The sequence below is a fragment of the Callospermophilus lateralis genome, chromosome 17 (assembly GCF_048772815.1).
Source record: "Callospermophilus lateralis isolate mCalLat2 chromosome 17, mCalLat2.hap1, whole genome shotgun sequence".
NCBI lineage: Eukaryota > Metazoa > Chordata > Mammalia > Rodentia > Sciuridae > Callospermophilus > Callospermophilus lateralis.
The window spans coordinates 25,761,643-25,775,200 of NC_135321.1; the positions used below are offsets into that span (position 1 = coordinate 25,761,643).

Here is a 13,558-nt window from a genome sequence, read left to right on the forward strand (position 1 = left end):
CACAAAATAAGCAATATTACTAACTATATTAATTGTAACTGTGAAGTAAAAGGGATGCTTGGGAATTAACTGTAAGCCGCAAAAGGTATTAAAGACAACCAACAATATGTGGAAGAATTAGACAGATTCCAGAAATAAAACATAATAATTTGAACTTAAATTTCAATGAATTGTTTTAAGTCGGAGATTAGATATATCCAAAGAGAGAATGATAAACTGGGAGGCAGGTCTAAAGAAATTAATCAGAAATCATGACAGGAAGAGAATTTACAGGGCATGCAGGATAGAATAAAGCAGACTTCTATATAGTTACCCAGAATTCCCAAAAGAGAAAATAGAGAATATGTAAGAAGGGATATTTAAAGAGACAGTGGCTGGGAACTTTTCGAAATATGTTCTCATGATGAAAAATAGGAATCCTCAAAATCAGGGAGCCCAAAGTAATCTTAATCGATATTTAAAAACCTATACACATCATGTTATAACTGAAAAACACCAAGACAAAAATAAAATATTTAAAATAGCCAGGAAGGAAAGAGAGTTCACCTAACAAAATGGCAGTTAAAATGGTAGCTAACTTATGAGGGCAACAGTGAAAACCAGAACAAGGAGACTCATGTTGTTATTGTGATGATAGAAAAAAAAACACTGGACTTAGTATTCTTCAGCCAGAAAAACGACCTGTCAAACTAAGTGAAAATAAAATAATTTATAGACAAGAGAGAAACAACACTACCAAAAAGCCCTGTTAAGGGAAATTCTGAAGAAATGTACTTCACACAACAGAAAGTCATTCCCAAAACAAAAATGAATGATAAAATCTGAAACGAGAGTAAAAAACTGAGAGACAAAAGATATTAATGCATGTATAAATAATTATAAATATATAGGTAAATGTGGGAGTAAATAAAAATAAGCATTCACCATATAAGACAATATTAATAATATCTACTGCTGAGAGCCACCGCCGGGTCTGTATGGCCCCTGGCATTTTGCCAACAGTATTGGTTGACAGGCAAGGCATTACTATCCGCCTTGGTGGCTACTTTTGAGTTCTCCTGCTACTTTGGAGTTCTCATGGAGATTCCCGGGGATTCCCTGAGAGTTCCCATTGGTTGGGGAAGTGCAGGAGGAGGGATTTCCAGGAGAGATATTTCCGGCTGCTGGTTCCTGGAGGAGCCACGAGGCGTTCGGGAGAATTCCCCTGGAGCGTGTGTGTGAAGTGTTTTCTTGCAGTTCAAAAATAAAGTTTGTTCCTGCTTCAATGGCTCATGATTTGTGCCCAGCCAGACTGCGGCAATCTACCTTGTATGACTGAAAAATAAGACCAAAGTACAACAAATTAAACACAGAGCAAGACAGTCAACAAGTTGGGCAAGAAGTAATCAGTTAAAGCATGATAAAAATCACTGTATCATTCAGGAAAATAATTAAGATAGTTAGGTTTGTTAAGTAAGTTAGGCAATTTTAAATGACCCTAGTAATCATTAAAGAACATAAAGATGATAAACTAAAATAAGTGTAAGTTAAATTGAATTCAACTGATAGTCTTGAATTTTAAAAATATTCAATCAACACAGGAAAAGGAAAAGATAAAAAGAAGTAAAAATTAAGAAAAAGAAATCAAAAGATGAAAAGAAAAGTTGGACAAATAACACAAAATAAAATGATAGAAACAAATTAAAATATATCATTAATGAAAATAAACCCATTTGAATAAATCAAGTTATATGGTTAAATTACAATCATTAGCTTTATCAGTCAGTATAGGTCAAATTAAGCTGCAGTTAAAGATCAGCGATGCCAAAATCTTAGTAGCTTACAACACAGGCCTTGCTTTCAGTTATTTATCGATTTGAATAAACAATTCCAAATCTTAATGGCTTGAAAACAAAAAATCTTTTTGTTGCTCATGATCTTGTGATTTGGTTGGGCAATTCTGTGCCAACTTATGTGGCCACATTCAAATGCTGAGCCAGTGGGAGCTTCAAAATCTAAGAGGGCCTCACTTTAACCAGAAAGAATAGGGGGCTAGTCGATGTCTCTGTGAAGTCGCTCATAATTCAGTGGTCTAACCCAAGCTTCTCTGTTTAGTAGCTGGGTTCCCAAAAGAGTGAAGCAGAAGTTACAAGACACTAGACTCAGAATCTGAACAACATAACTTTCATCACAGCTCATGATATTGTGAAACATGTCAACATAAATCATGGGCCAAGCTGGGCAGAGTGGCACACGCCTATAATCCCAGCAGCTTGGGAGGCTGAGGCAGGAGGATCACAAGTTCAAATACAGCCTCAGCAACTTAGCAAGGCCCTAAGCAACTTGGTGAAAACCTGTCTCAACTTTTTAAAAAGTAAATAAATAAAGGGCTGGGACTGTGGCTCAGAAGTCAAGGCCCCTGGTTCAATACCCTAAACCATAAATAATAAATAAATAAATCATGGGCCAGCCTACATTCAAGGGAGTAAGAAATAGACTAGACCTGTTGATAGTAAGGGCAGCACAGGCAAGGACAATCCATCCCCACTTATTTCCTCAGCATGCAGTATGTCCATTGCAGTTCCTTTCCATGTTTTATCACTCCCAAACCCTGGCTGATGATGGAATCTCAAAACATACCCAGTATCATGACAAAGCCAACATACAAAACCATCTGAGGGTCAGAGGTACAGAAAAACACTAAGATGTGTATCTTGAAATAAGTCAAAGGTCAGCAGATATTTACCGACCATCCTTTAAATTCTCATCTCTTTGTTATGTGCTGTTGTGAATGTCAAAGTAAAAGGTAATCTCAAAAGCCCTGAAAACAACATGTTAAATCATCAAAGAGCAACACAAAATTGGAATAAACTCACTGTGGTGTATGCCCTGATCTCCAGGAGGCAGCCATGGGCTGCTGAGATATTTGTACTTAGCTGGCAGTTTAGGACACTCTTAGCAAGGCAGACATAGCAAGCAGCAAGGCTGTATGTAAATGACAAGAAGGTAGGAGAGAGCCAGGTGTTGGAAAAGATCCAAGAAAGGAAAAATCACTAAGTATGGAATAGACATTTTCAAAGAGGAAGGACTAGAGCTGAACCCCAAATGATAGATAACACAAGATTATCCTTGGAGAAGAGACAGAAAACTTTTAAAATATGAGAATATGAACAAATCCACCTTTCCCATGAGGTTCCTAAGGAACATGATTACAGGAGGAAGAGAAGGAAATGTCCCTCAAAGTAATACTTTATCACTACCTCAGTTTGGACCCCAAATCTCAATAAAAAAAAAAAAAAAAAAAAAAACTATTGTAAGAAGTGAGACCAGGTCACTCATTATTTTACTAAATTAGTCATGTATGGTAAAGGTCCACCTTTACCATGCCCATGCACAAGCACAAATCTTACCATATTCCTAGTGATAAAAGATAAATCAATGCCCACCCACTCTGCACTGACCTGTATGGCACAGCATCTTCCCCTAGCAAATGTGGTCCTATTCACTTCCTGAATTAAATCAATTTTATTAGTTAGCATTGCTTTTCTTGAGGGAGGAGCATAAGGATGATCTGAGCACTAAGTAACATCTGGGTCAGACATCACTAAGTGAAACCAAGTGATGTTTCCATCAAAAGATGAATCAGGACCAACCACCAAAAAAAGAGGCTGGTGAGTTTCTGACTTCAGCAGTTCTTGATGGCAGGTGCAATGATGCCTAGTGCTTTCTCTTTGCCCTTATGTTATTCTTCTCCGTATTTCTTTGTATGCCTCTGTTGGAAGACTCATTTTTGCAGAGACTTCTGAAATAAAAAGTGTAGAATTCAAGAAAGGTTTGGTATTTTGTTTTGGGGGGTTTTGTTGTTGTTGTCGTGGTATCATGTTAATCCTGATTGCATATGGTCCCATCTTATCCTCCGTTACATTAATATTAATATTAATCTTGTCTCCCCAAGTGGAATGTAAGGAGCCTCGCTGGCACCGGAACTGCATCCCTGTAGTGTCTCAACTAGTGCCAGGCAGGAGCTAACCCTTGGAAAATTTGTGAAGGAAGTAATTCTTCCTCTAGGGATTTTTCTTTTTTTCTAGTAGTGGAGATCAAATAAGGACCTTTTACATGCTAGGCAAGTGCTTTACCAACTGAGCTGTATCCCCATCCCTAGGGCTCTTTTCTTTTGCTCTTTTTCCCCTAGTGGATTGTGCCCAGGTATCCGGCATCTTCACACTTTTATGCCGCAGTCTGACTGGGTACACATCACGAGCCACTGAAGCAGGAACAAACTTTATTTCTGAACTCTACCAGCACACTCCACACACACTCCCGGGAACTCCCCCGAACACCACGCGGCCTCTCCAGGAACCAGCAACCGGAAAATCCCTCCTCCGGCACTTCCCCAGCCAATGGGAACTCTCCGGGAATCCCCGCGAGAGCTCAAGCAGAACTCAACGGAAACTCCGCCAGAACTCAAAAGTCATCATCTTAATGAGCGTCACCTTTCAATCACTACTTCTGGCAAAAATGCCATGCGTCATCCCGACTCGGCTGTGGCCCTCAACACTTTTATACCTTCAAGTCAACCAAAATATAATTTCAGGGAAAAGTGGATAAATTAATTCACCCTAAATCGTAAACAATCATCTGAGCTTCAAGAGCTGTGCAAAGAAACAAATTACCATCAGTAGGATTTCAAGTATTAGCAGGATGTCACAATGGTTACTTTGAGGGGCAGAAGGTCTTGCTGGGACTTTTCAAATTTCATAATTCCCCCTAAAACCTGAAGCCAACACTTTGGGCCTATATAAAATTCTGTCAATTCTTTCTCTACTTCCTAGTTCCTACTTGTACCAGGCTTTTTGAAAAAAATGTAGATATTTAATATCTTCCTAGACAAGAAAAAAGAAATAGAAACAAAGCAACTCTTTTCAAGTAACTTACTGCAGTGCAGCAGCTTAACTTTCAAGTACATTGGCGCCATATGATATAATAACAGGAAAATGTTGACAAATCTGGCCTTTTCATGACATTAAATACATTTATGTTGCTGGACTAGATAAACACATAATGTATGTCATTCAAACAGCAGGGCTGGTAAATACTCCATTTACAGTTAATAATGGGCTATTAAAACTACACATATCAAATTATTTCATGCATAATGTAAAAACATGATTTACCACAGTTAAGATAGGCTTTAAATGCCTAATGACCAAGCTAGATATAGGTCTAAATATTTTGGTTTCTGCCATAATCTCCTAGGAATAACTTGGCAGGTAAGGATCTCCTACTTCTGTTTTCAAAAACCCCATTTTTCAAGGGTCAGCACAGTGATTTAGTTGAATCTTGGTGATTAACATTTGCATTGGCCTAAAAAAACAGATAAGCAGAAGAATTGCTCCAGGGAGAAAATTCTGTTCACAGAGGTTAATGTAACAGAAGCAAAAGAGGGCCATGTTTACCTGCTGTGGGTGCAGTTCAGGCTAGGCATACACTTATTCCTAGGCACTGGAATAGGCCAGATCCATATTCCTACAGCCCCTGATTTAAAGCATCTCTTAAATTGTATTTGCCAGTTAGGCCTAAACATTTATCTCCTTCCACCATGTTTCCCACTCACTTCCAAGCCACACCACTATGGAGACTACAAGTCCACATCTGTGGCTCATGCTTTCTGATTGGTATTTCCTTTTAAAGCATGCTGTTGAGTCCCAGCAGTTGGGTGTCTCTTGTTCACTGAAGGGCCTGAGTTTGTTTCTCCAGGTTAGCCAGATGCAAGTGATTTGAAGAAACATCAAGACACTGACTTCCCTAGGTTAGTGACTTCTGGGAGATCAATCTGCTACCATATTCAGAAATTTCTTTCTCCATGCCAGCCTCTGGGTTTAACTATATGGATTCCAATAAAGAAGTCATCAACTCTCACTGAGATCTTGAAGGAGAGGAAAGGAGAACAGAAGTCTGTTAACCGTTTGCCCCAGTCCTAATGACTTTAAGCAAGTTACCATCCTCTGTTGTAGTTCTATTAGTCCATTTTCTGTTGACGTAACAAAATGCCTGAAGGTAAGTATTGAAAAGACAGAGATAGGTTTATTTAGCACACAGTTTTGGAGACTAAATGTCCAACTTTGGACAGCTATCTCAATTTGGCATTTGTTAAGGGACTAGTGGTGGAGGACATCATGGTCGGATAGGAAACCAGAGAGAGATTTAGGGACCAGGCTTACTCTTTTTTATAACAACTTGTAAGAACTAATGGAGATCCCCAGAAAACTACATTAATCCCTTCCCGGAGCATGCCCAATGACCTAACCACCTTCCACTAAGCCCCACATCTTAAAGGTCCCACCACCTCTTAATACCACCACATTGGAAACCATGCTTCTAAAACATCAACTTTTTTGGGGGGGTAAAACACACCCAAGTCACAGCAGTGGTACTTCTCAAAATACACTCCCAAAATACCAGTCTCAAAGTGAGATGCCACAGACCCAGGCCCCATCCCAGACGGGCTGATAGAATCAGTCTCTAGATGTTGGATCACACTCATGTTTGAGAACCCCACAGTCTAAGGACTCTACGTTTATTATTGTTAAATGGGACTAACACAGGACAAATCTATTTAACAAGGTTATTGTAAGTATCAAAACGGCATAGTGTGTGTAAAGTAGTACACCCTCTGGTTTATTAGTGGAAAGCATATTTGGAATCCAAACAGATGTGAACTTGAAACCTTGAAAACTTACCAGCTGTGAGGCCTTGGGAAGAAAGGATCCTCTCTGAGCTTCAATTTCTCAAAATCTATGAAAAGTGGACAATAAAACCTAACTCCTGAGAGTCACATGAGAGTAAATGAAAAGTTGTATGTCAAATGTCTAACACAGGCCTAGAACATAAGAAGTATTTTAATTATGAACACATTTTTCTCCTTCCCAGAAAATATCTCAAGCATGAGTCAGAGCATACTTGCTATTTTACTACAACAGTGAGTCTCATGATGTTCCCTACAGAACTTCCCACTGGGTGGCAAGTCATACTTTTCATAAACAATAGCTCAGGCCCTCCCAGTTCCTATTAAGACAAGCTTTTAAGCAGGGAGTAGTCTGCTTATTTGAGACTAATAAATTAGTATCTTTACTTTCTGCACCTTGCCAAAATCCTATTCTCTTCTAATTCTTCCCACTCCACGTCTCTCTCAATGTACAGTCTTACACCATGGGGTAACATCCCTTTCCCAATAGTCACCCTTCAAAAAAGTAAAAATAGTTTTAATACATTAATAGTTAATTTCTAAGGGTCTACCTTCACAGACACTGGTACTCTGGAGGGTTGCAAAAGAAATAAAAGGAAAGTAAATTGCATGAAACCAAAAGTTTGGCTTCAGCTGACCCTGGCTGCTCTACCCACTAAATTGGCCTCCTTTAGCCTTGTCCTCCACATCCCAGGTCAGGAAAGAAGTGGGTTCGGATTGGGATGGGACTTGGATAAAAGCCCTTGACAAGGCCACTGTCTTGTCCCAAGGCCCAGTCTAAATGCTCCATCTGACACTAGAGGAAAGTGATCCTCCCTCAGCAGCCAATTCATAGTAATCCAAAAATGTACTTAATTATCCCACTGTCAACAGAAATAAATTATATCCTATCTCCCATCCCTACATTAGTGAAGGAAAAAAAATGAAGAAAGACAATTTATTTCAGTTGTAATTAACATCAGGCACGAGGGACCTTTCTGAAATGTTTGCCCTGGCAACTTTTCCCCCAGAGTGGATAAAAATGTCCTCATGGGTTGAGAGCCTTGGGGTTACCCTAGTAGACATCTAACTGGATTTCAAGCTCGGAAACAGGTAAAGAGACCAGATTGCATACTTTTCTGATTCCATCGCTGCCCCGCTTCATGTTAGGAGCCCAAATCGCCTCGGGCCGGGATTCAATTTTTATATTTTCCTAAAACTCCGCAGGAGACGGGCCCTTCTCCAGGCGAACCCGAGCTGCCAATCCTCTGGGCGCTAGAAGGCGCTGTTGCGGCAGGGCCCAGCTGACCGAAGAGGACTAGGCCCGCGCGCCTCTGCGGAAAGGAGCAAGAACCAACACCTAGTCTTCTACCAAGCGCCGGGGTCCGCGCACTCGCTGCGCAGCGGAAAGCTCCCAAGGCACGCCCTCGCCCTTTTCCAACCGATCCCCTGGAAAAAGGCCGAGACCCAGTTTCGGCTGGGCCCGGGTTTCTTCCGAAACCACCAGAGGGAACTCAAGGAGGGTAAAATGGTAAAGTCCTGCATGACCCTGGTCCTTGTTGTACCAAATTTGATCCCGCAGTATTTCCTATCTCTCTCTCTCTCTCTCTCTCTCTCTCTCTCTCTCTCTCTCTCTCTCTCTCTCTCTCTCTCTCTCTCCCTCTCCCTCTCCCTCCCTCCCTCCCTCCCCCTCCCTCTCTTCCTCCCTCCCTCCTTCCTCCTCCCTCTCCGGTCCTCTCTCGCCAAAGCCTAGGTTCCTAACTGTACACTGACAAATCAGAAAACTCCTACGACTTTGGTTCCATTACCCTCCGCTGAGGAAATCCCGTCAGTCCACTCGCTTCCAGGAGGAGTTGCAGCTTACTCCAGGGAAGGGAGCGGCGCGTCGCCAGCGGAAGCAAACGGCAACTCCTAGGAGGGGATCTCAGTTGCAGAGGGCAAACCGCCCCCACCATTTCCTGGAGGGTGGGGAGGCGGGTTGGAGGAACCCGCCTGGACCCAGCGGGGAGTCCCGCCCTCCTGGGGCGGAGCTAGGCCCGGGCCCGGCTAGAAAAGTTTTCAGCCTCACCTAGGGGGCGCGGTGGGCCGCAGTAAGGCACCTAATTCTTCCTGTGGAAGAAAGCGCCCAGAGCTGGGGCACCAAGGGCGCGCGAGGTCCTTTTCTTAACCAAAGCCTCGCTCCGTAACGATCGCGCCTTGTTTCTCTTTAGAAACTCCGCGCTGGAACCTGGGGGAGTAGAAGTTCAGTCCTATCCAAACTGCTGGAAGCTCAGAACGCGCTCTCTCTTCCTAGAACTCACCAAATTGGGGTGGGAGGAGAGGGGTCGGTCGCGGTTGAACTGCATAAGTTCTTTCTCCAGATTATTAAAAGCAAAAACGCTAACAGTTCTCCTGCTGCCAGTGCGTCATTCACTCTGCAATACTCTTTATTTTGCATACAGAAAGCTGGTCTAGAGAGCTGCTCTCAACTGGCATAGAGATGTGGCCATAACCCCCAAACCACTCCCAAACACTGGAGAAGAGAGTCAAAAAGGATAGAGGAGAGCTCTATCCCCCGCCTTTCAGTCCTCCACTTCTCTAACCAACAATACAGTCTTCTTCCCCCACCATCAACCTTATCCTCCTTCCAAAAACCAAGATCTGATTTTTAGCAAATCTTCTCCGGGGCAGAAGGTCCGGAAATATGAAGCTGGAAGCCCGAGCTGAGCTCCAAAGCTTTATTGTGCAAAGTGAAAAAAGACTGAGTTCTGAAGTGGGCAACTGGGTTTAACCTGGGGGACTTTCTCCCCCTATTGTGGCCCAGTCCCGCACCACCTCCACATACCCTACAGGTTTGCAAACCCTGTTACAAGCCCGGGAGACTCCAACTGGGACACGTGGAGTGCTGGGAGTGGCAAAGCCTCATGTGTCTGGGGGGTCGGGGAGCCGGGACTAGACTGATTATACGTTAAAGCCACTGAGTCGCAAATCTGACTCGCTCCTGCGCGACGCGAGGGCCGGCGGCGGCTTGCGCGTGTGTGGAGTCCGCCGCGCACAGTCGGTCTGTGGTGCCTTCCACCCGCCAGCACGGGGCTGTTCTCTTAATGAATTACTAATGAGTTAAAATTGGGCAGCAGGCTTAATTAAAGCGTAGAGGCAATGTGTTTACCACATTGTAATTGAACTCATTAGGGCTATGGCTTTTTGTTTTTTAAGCAGCCGCCTTCCTTCTCTGCGTCGAATAATCTATGGGAAGCGTTTATTAGAGAAGGAGGGGGTAGAGGAGAAACAGTCCATCAATTCTTTCAATGAAAAAGACAGGATGAGAACGGGGAGAAGGCAACGCCTCCATTCCTCGGTAGCTGGGGGAAGCCAGGGCTAGACGGAGGCTTCCCAGGAAGTTCAAAGGGTAGTGTGACCGGATGAGCGCGGCCGGTACTTTGGGAAATTGCCAAGGAAGGGACTAGGCCAGACAGGCTGTCATTGTAACATCACATAGCCCTCCTGAACTCGGTCCTTACCCTCTTCATCCCCATCCAGAGCTCTGCTCTGGGCTCTGCCTGGAACCCAGGTCCCGCGCTTGCCCCATCTTTTGGTCTGACGCTTCTTCTTAATGGGAGGAATTTTTTTCTTTTTCTTTTCTTTTCCTTCTTTCTTTCTTTCTTTTTTCTTTCTTTTTTTTTTTTTTTTTTAACCTGCTTCTGCAAAGTTTTCTTCCCCGAGGGTGCTGAGAAGGACTCACTCTCTGGTCTTTAATCTGTCTGGATTCTGGAGACCCAGCAGAGGGGCCCACGACCAGCACTCCCTATAGACGCCGGCCTTCTGGCCCGACTACGTCCCAGGTGGTCGTACCCTGGGAGACTGGGGAAGGGGTGCCGGTTCTTAGTGGACTGCTTGTGGGAGAAGCACACTTGCAGGACATGGGACAAGCCCAAGCTGCCAGCCCAAGCTGCGCACGCCTAAGGCTGATTGCTCCCTCTTACCCCTAGCCCCACTCTAATTACCAGCCCTTCAATCTTCGCCTCCTTTCTGTCCTGCTGGACCTTTGGGTACCGAGGGGTGAAGGGTAGGGGGCTGGGACTGCCTCTGTGCTCCTGGCCCTGCCCTGCCCTGCCTGACCAACAGGCGGCGTCGGAGACCCAGGTCTGAGCTGGGGCGTGGGGGGTGCAGATCTGAGCAAGCTAAACCGAGAAGCTGGGCGCGAGGAGATCGACCCTCACCCCAAACTTGCAAACTTGCCCAGAAAGGGAGTGGGAAGAGCTGAGGGACTGAGGGGGGCCTCGAGAAGGGGAGAGGTGGGACGAAACAGGGTTGCCACGGAGGACCCGACAGCGAACAGGAACGCAGAGTACAGCAGGCTGCGGGCGGCGGCGGCAGATCCCGCTCGGGGGAGGCGGCAGGCGCCGCGGGAGGCAGAGCCGGGCGGAGGAGCCGCGGAGCGCGAGGCAGGCGGGAGGACTGGGCGCCCAGGGCCGGAGACCGCGCTGGCGGCGCGGACAGGTAAGTGGTCTCGTCCTCCGCTCTCGGCCTCTCCTCCTTTGGAGAATATTGGGTTGAAAGGGACTCCAGGAATTTCTGTCCCTCAGCACAGCTCCACAGCTGACCTCTACCTCCTCCCTCCCCTCTTGCCTTAAACGCACCTAGTCCCAAGTCCCCACCTCTCACCATTTGTGAATTTTGTCGAAGTCTCCTACTCTGTCCATCTCCCCATCCCATCCCACCTCCTCTCTCCTCCTGACCCTCGAAGTTAAGGTAAATTGTCTCTAATTTGTTGCTAAAAGATTAATTGCAGAGGGTGGGTCGATTTGATTAAGGCAATTAATCTTTGGTTACAGCGTCCTGGAGTCACGGGGAGGGGGTGCTGGAGAGAGAAGGCAAAAGAGACTTTTTGGAGAAGCTGTGAAAAAGGTCTTCTCCGCCTGGGACAGTATCCACATCGTCCTCACACCCCCCGCAGCCCGCAGTCCTAGGGCTCTTGCCCGGGGTTTCAGCACCGCTAAGCCCGGACAGCGACTCCCGCGGGCGAGTCTAGTAACTTCTGGTCTCCCGAGGTTACACAAAGCAGGCAGTGGCCAGTCGAAGTTGCGCTGGACAAGGGTAACATCCCCCACCTCTTCTCCAACCCAACCACTGGATTCCCTTTCCCTACTGCTTCCCTTTCTCTACTGGATCGGTCCAAATGCAGTCCTGAAAATCCCCAATCCTCAAACCCACTGACAGGATGGGGAAGGGAGAAACTCTCCAAATGCCTCCTAGAAAAGTTCCCAAAGCTGGAGTTTTCTCTTTTCGTGAATAATTAACGCTGGTCATAAATAATTGACAGAGGCAGTAGAGAAGGGAAGAGGGAGGAGGTGGGTGAGAGCCAGGGCGGCCAAAGAGAGATCGAAGAGTTTGTTAAAGGACCATTAAGGAAGCCTTGCTGGGAAAGGCATTCCTCCGTAGATCAGAAGAGAGGTTCCACCCTGACGTGGGGTGAAAGCAGAGAAACAAGGAGCCCAGGGGAGTGGGGCTTACGTGGACAGACCCCAGAACACTCGTTCTGGACCCAGTCTCAGCATTCTCTCCATCCCCTCTCTCCTATCCAGCACTCTTCCCCAGAGCTCTGGGAACCTAGTCATCCCTCTCCTCCTTGTGCCTACAAAAGTGCAGAAGTTCTAGAGTAGATAGTAGAGACCCCAGGATGAACCTGGATTTTTGTGCACAATCAGTTCTGCTCAAGTCTGTGACCAGACCTGCTCCATCCAACCAATTCACAGGCCATCCTCCAAGTTCCCCTTGTCCCATTCCAAACCATACTATTTTGTTCTTTTCAAATGATCCCTCCAGATTCCAGCTTCCAGCTGGTCCTTGCCCACCAGCCCATCTCAAAGAACAGAAAGTGTAATGCTGCCTCCACTATCTGCTTCACACTCTTCCACTTCCTTTCCACCATCTCCAATGCCTGACTTCCTTTCAGGGTCTCCAGCATGCTGACCTCTGGCATCTTGCATCCATCCAGCTCTGAACTGAGACCCTCAGGGAGGGGTCTCAGAACCTAGAAGAAAGCCCAAGAAGCAACCCTTGCTTCTAGGCTTGAGGCCTACACATGGACTTTGGGCTCCTCAGGGAAACACTGACCTCTCACCAGCCAGCCAGCGTCAGACATTTTTGGAGTGAAATTCCTGAGGATCCCTCAGGCAAGCAAACAGCATAATCCTTCGGAGGGGTTCAGTGAAGCCATCCCACAAACAAAGCCATGTGTTTCCTTGGCGCAACTTGGCATAGGCCCTGGGAAGAAAAATGCTGTAGACTGCACCAACCAATACTAACTGTGAGATGAGGCTCTGGCTTTGGCACAGTGGAAGGAACTTCTTCAGAGCTTGCCCACTGATTAAGAGCTTCCTTCATGCCCACTTCTCTAATGATAATCTCCTGATCTCTAAGTATACCAAAAGTCCACCTAACTTCTGATATTTCTGAGTTGAGAGTTAAGAGTATTTTCAAAGAGGAAAATTGGTATCCAAGTCTCAAGTAATCTAGTCTTGGACTTGTGAAATTTTTCTGTTTATATGATATAAAGAAAACACTACCACCAGTTTTATTTTCTCACCACCTCGTCCCCACGTCAACTTTGCAAACCCTGAGCTCTACCTTTAAAGAACTAGGAAGTTGTGGATGGGGAAGGGAAATAGAGAAAGAAGAGGAAAGTATTAGGGGATTGTCTCTCTGCCCCAATAGGGACATAACAATCCTGAAGGGTTATGAAACTAGACAAAGGGGTGGGAGAAAACCAGATTTGGAGGGGTGGAGAGCCCTGGAGCAGTGGGTTGTTTACTTCTCATATAAAATATAACTCCCCCAAGCAGGAAGTTACTGCAAACAAGTATCAATAATGAA

The 13,558-nt window shown here is 45.3% G+C and overlaps 1 long non-coding RNA gene across 1 annotated transcript; it reads right to left on the bottom strand.

The window, feature by feature from the left end:
- Positions 1-1,239: 1,239 nt before the first annotated feature.
- LOC143382495 (uncharacterized) lies at positions 1,240-8,621 on the bottom strand. Its single transcript, XR_013089006.2, has 3 exons — positions 8,512-8,621; positions 6,720-6,774; positions 1,240-1,314 (listed from the first exon to the last, which is right to left on the bottom strand). It is a non-coding gene; the product is annotated as an uncharacterized LOC143382495 (long non-coding RNA).
- Between the last annotated feature and the right edge of the window lie 4,937 nt (positions 8,622-13,558).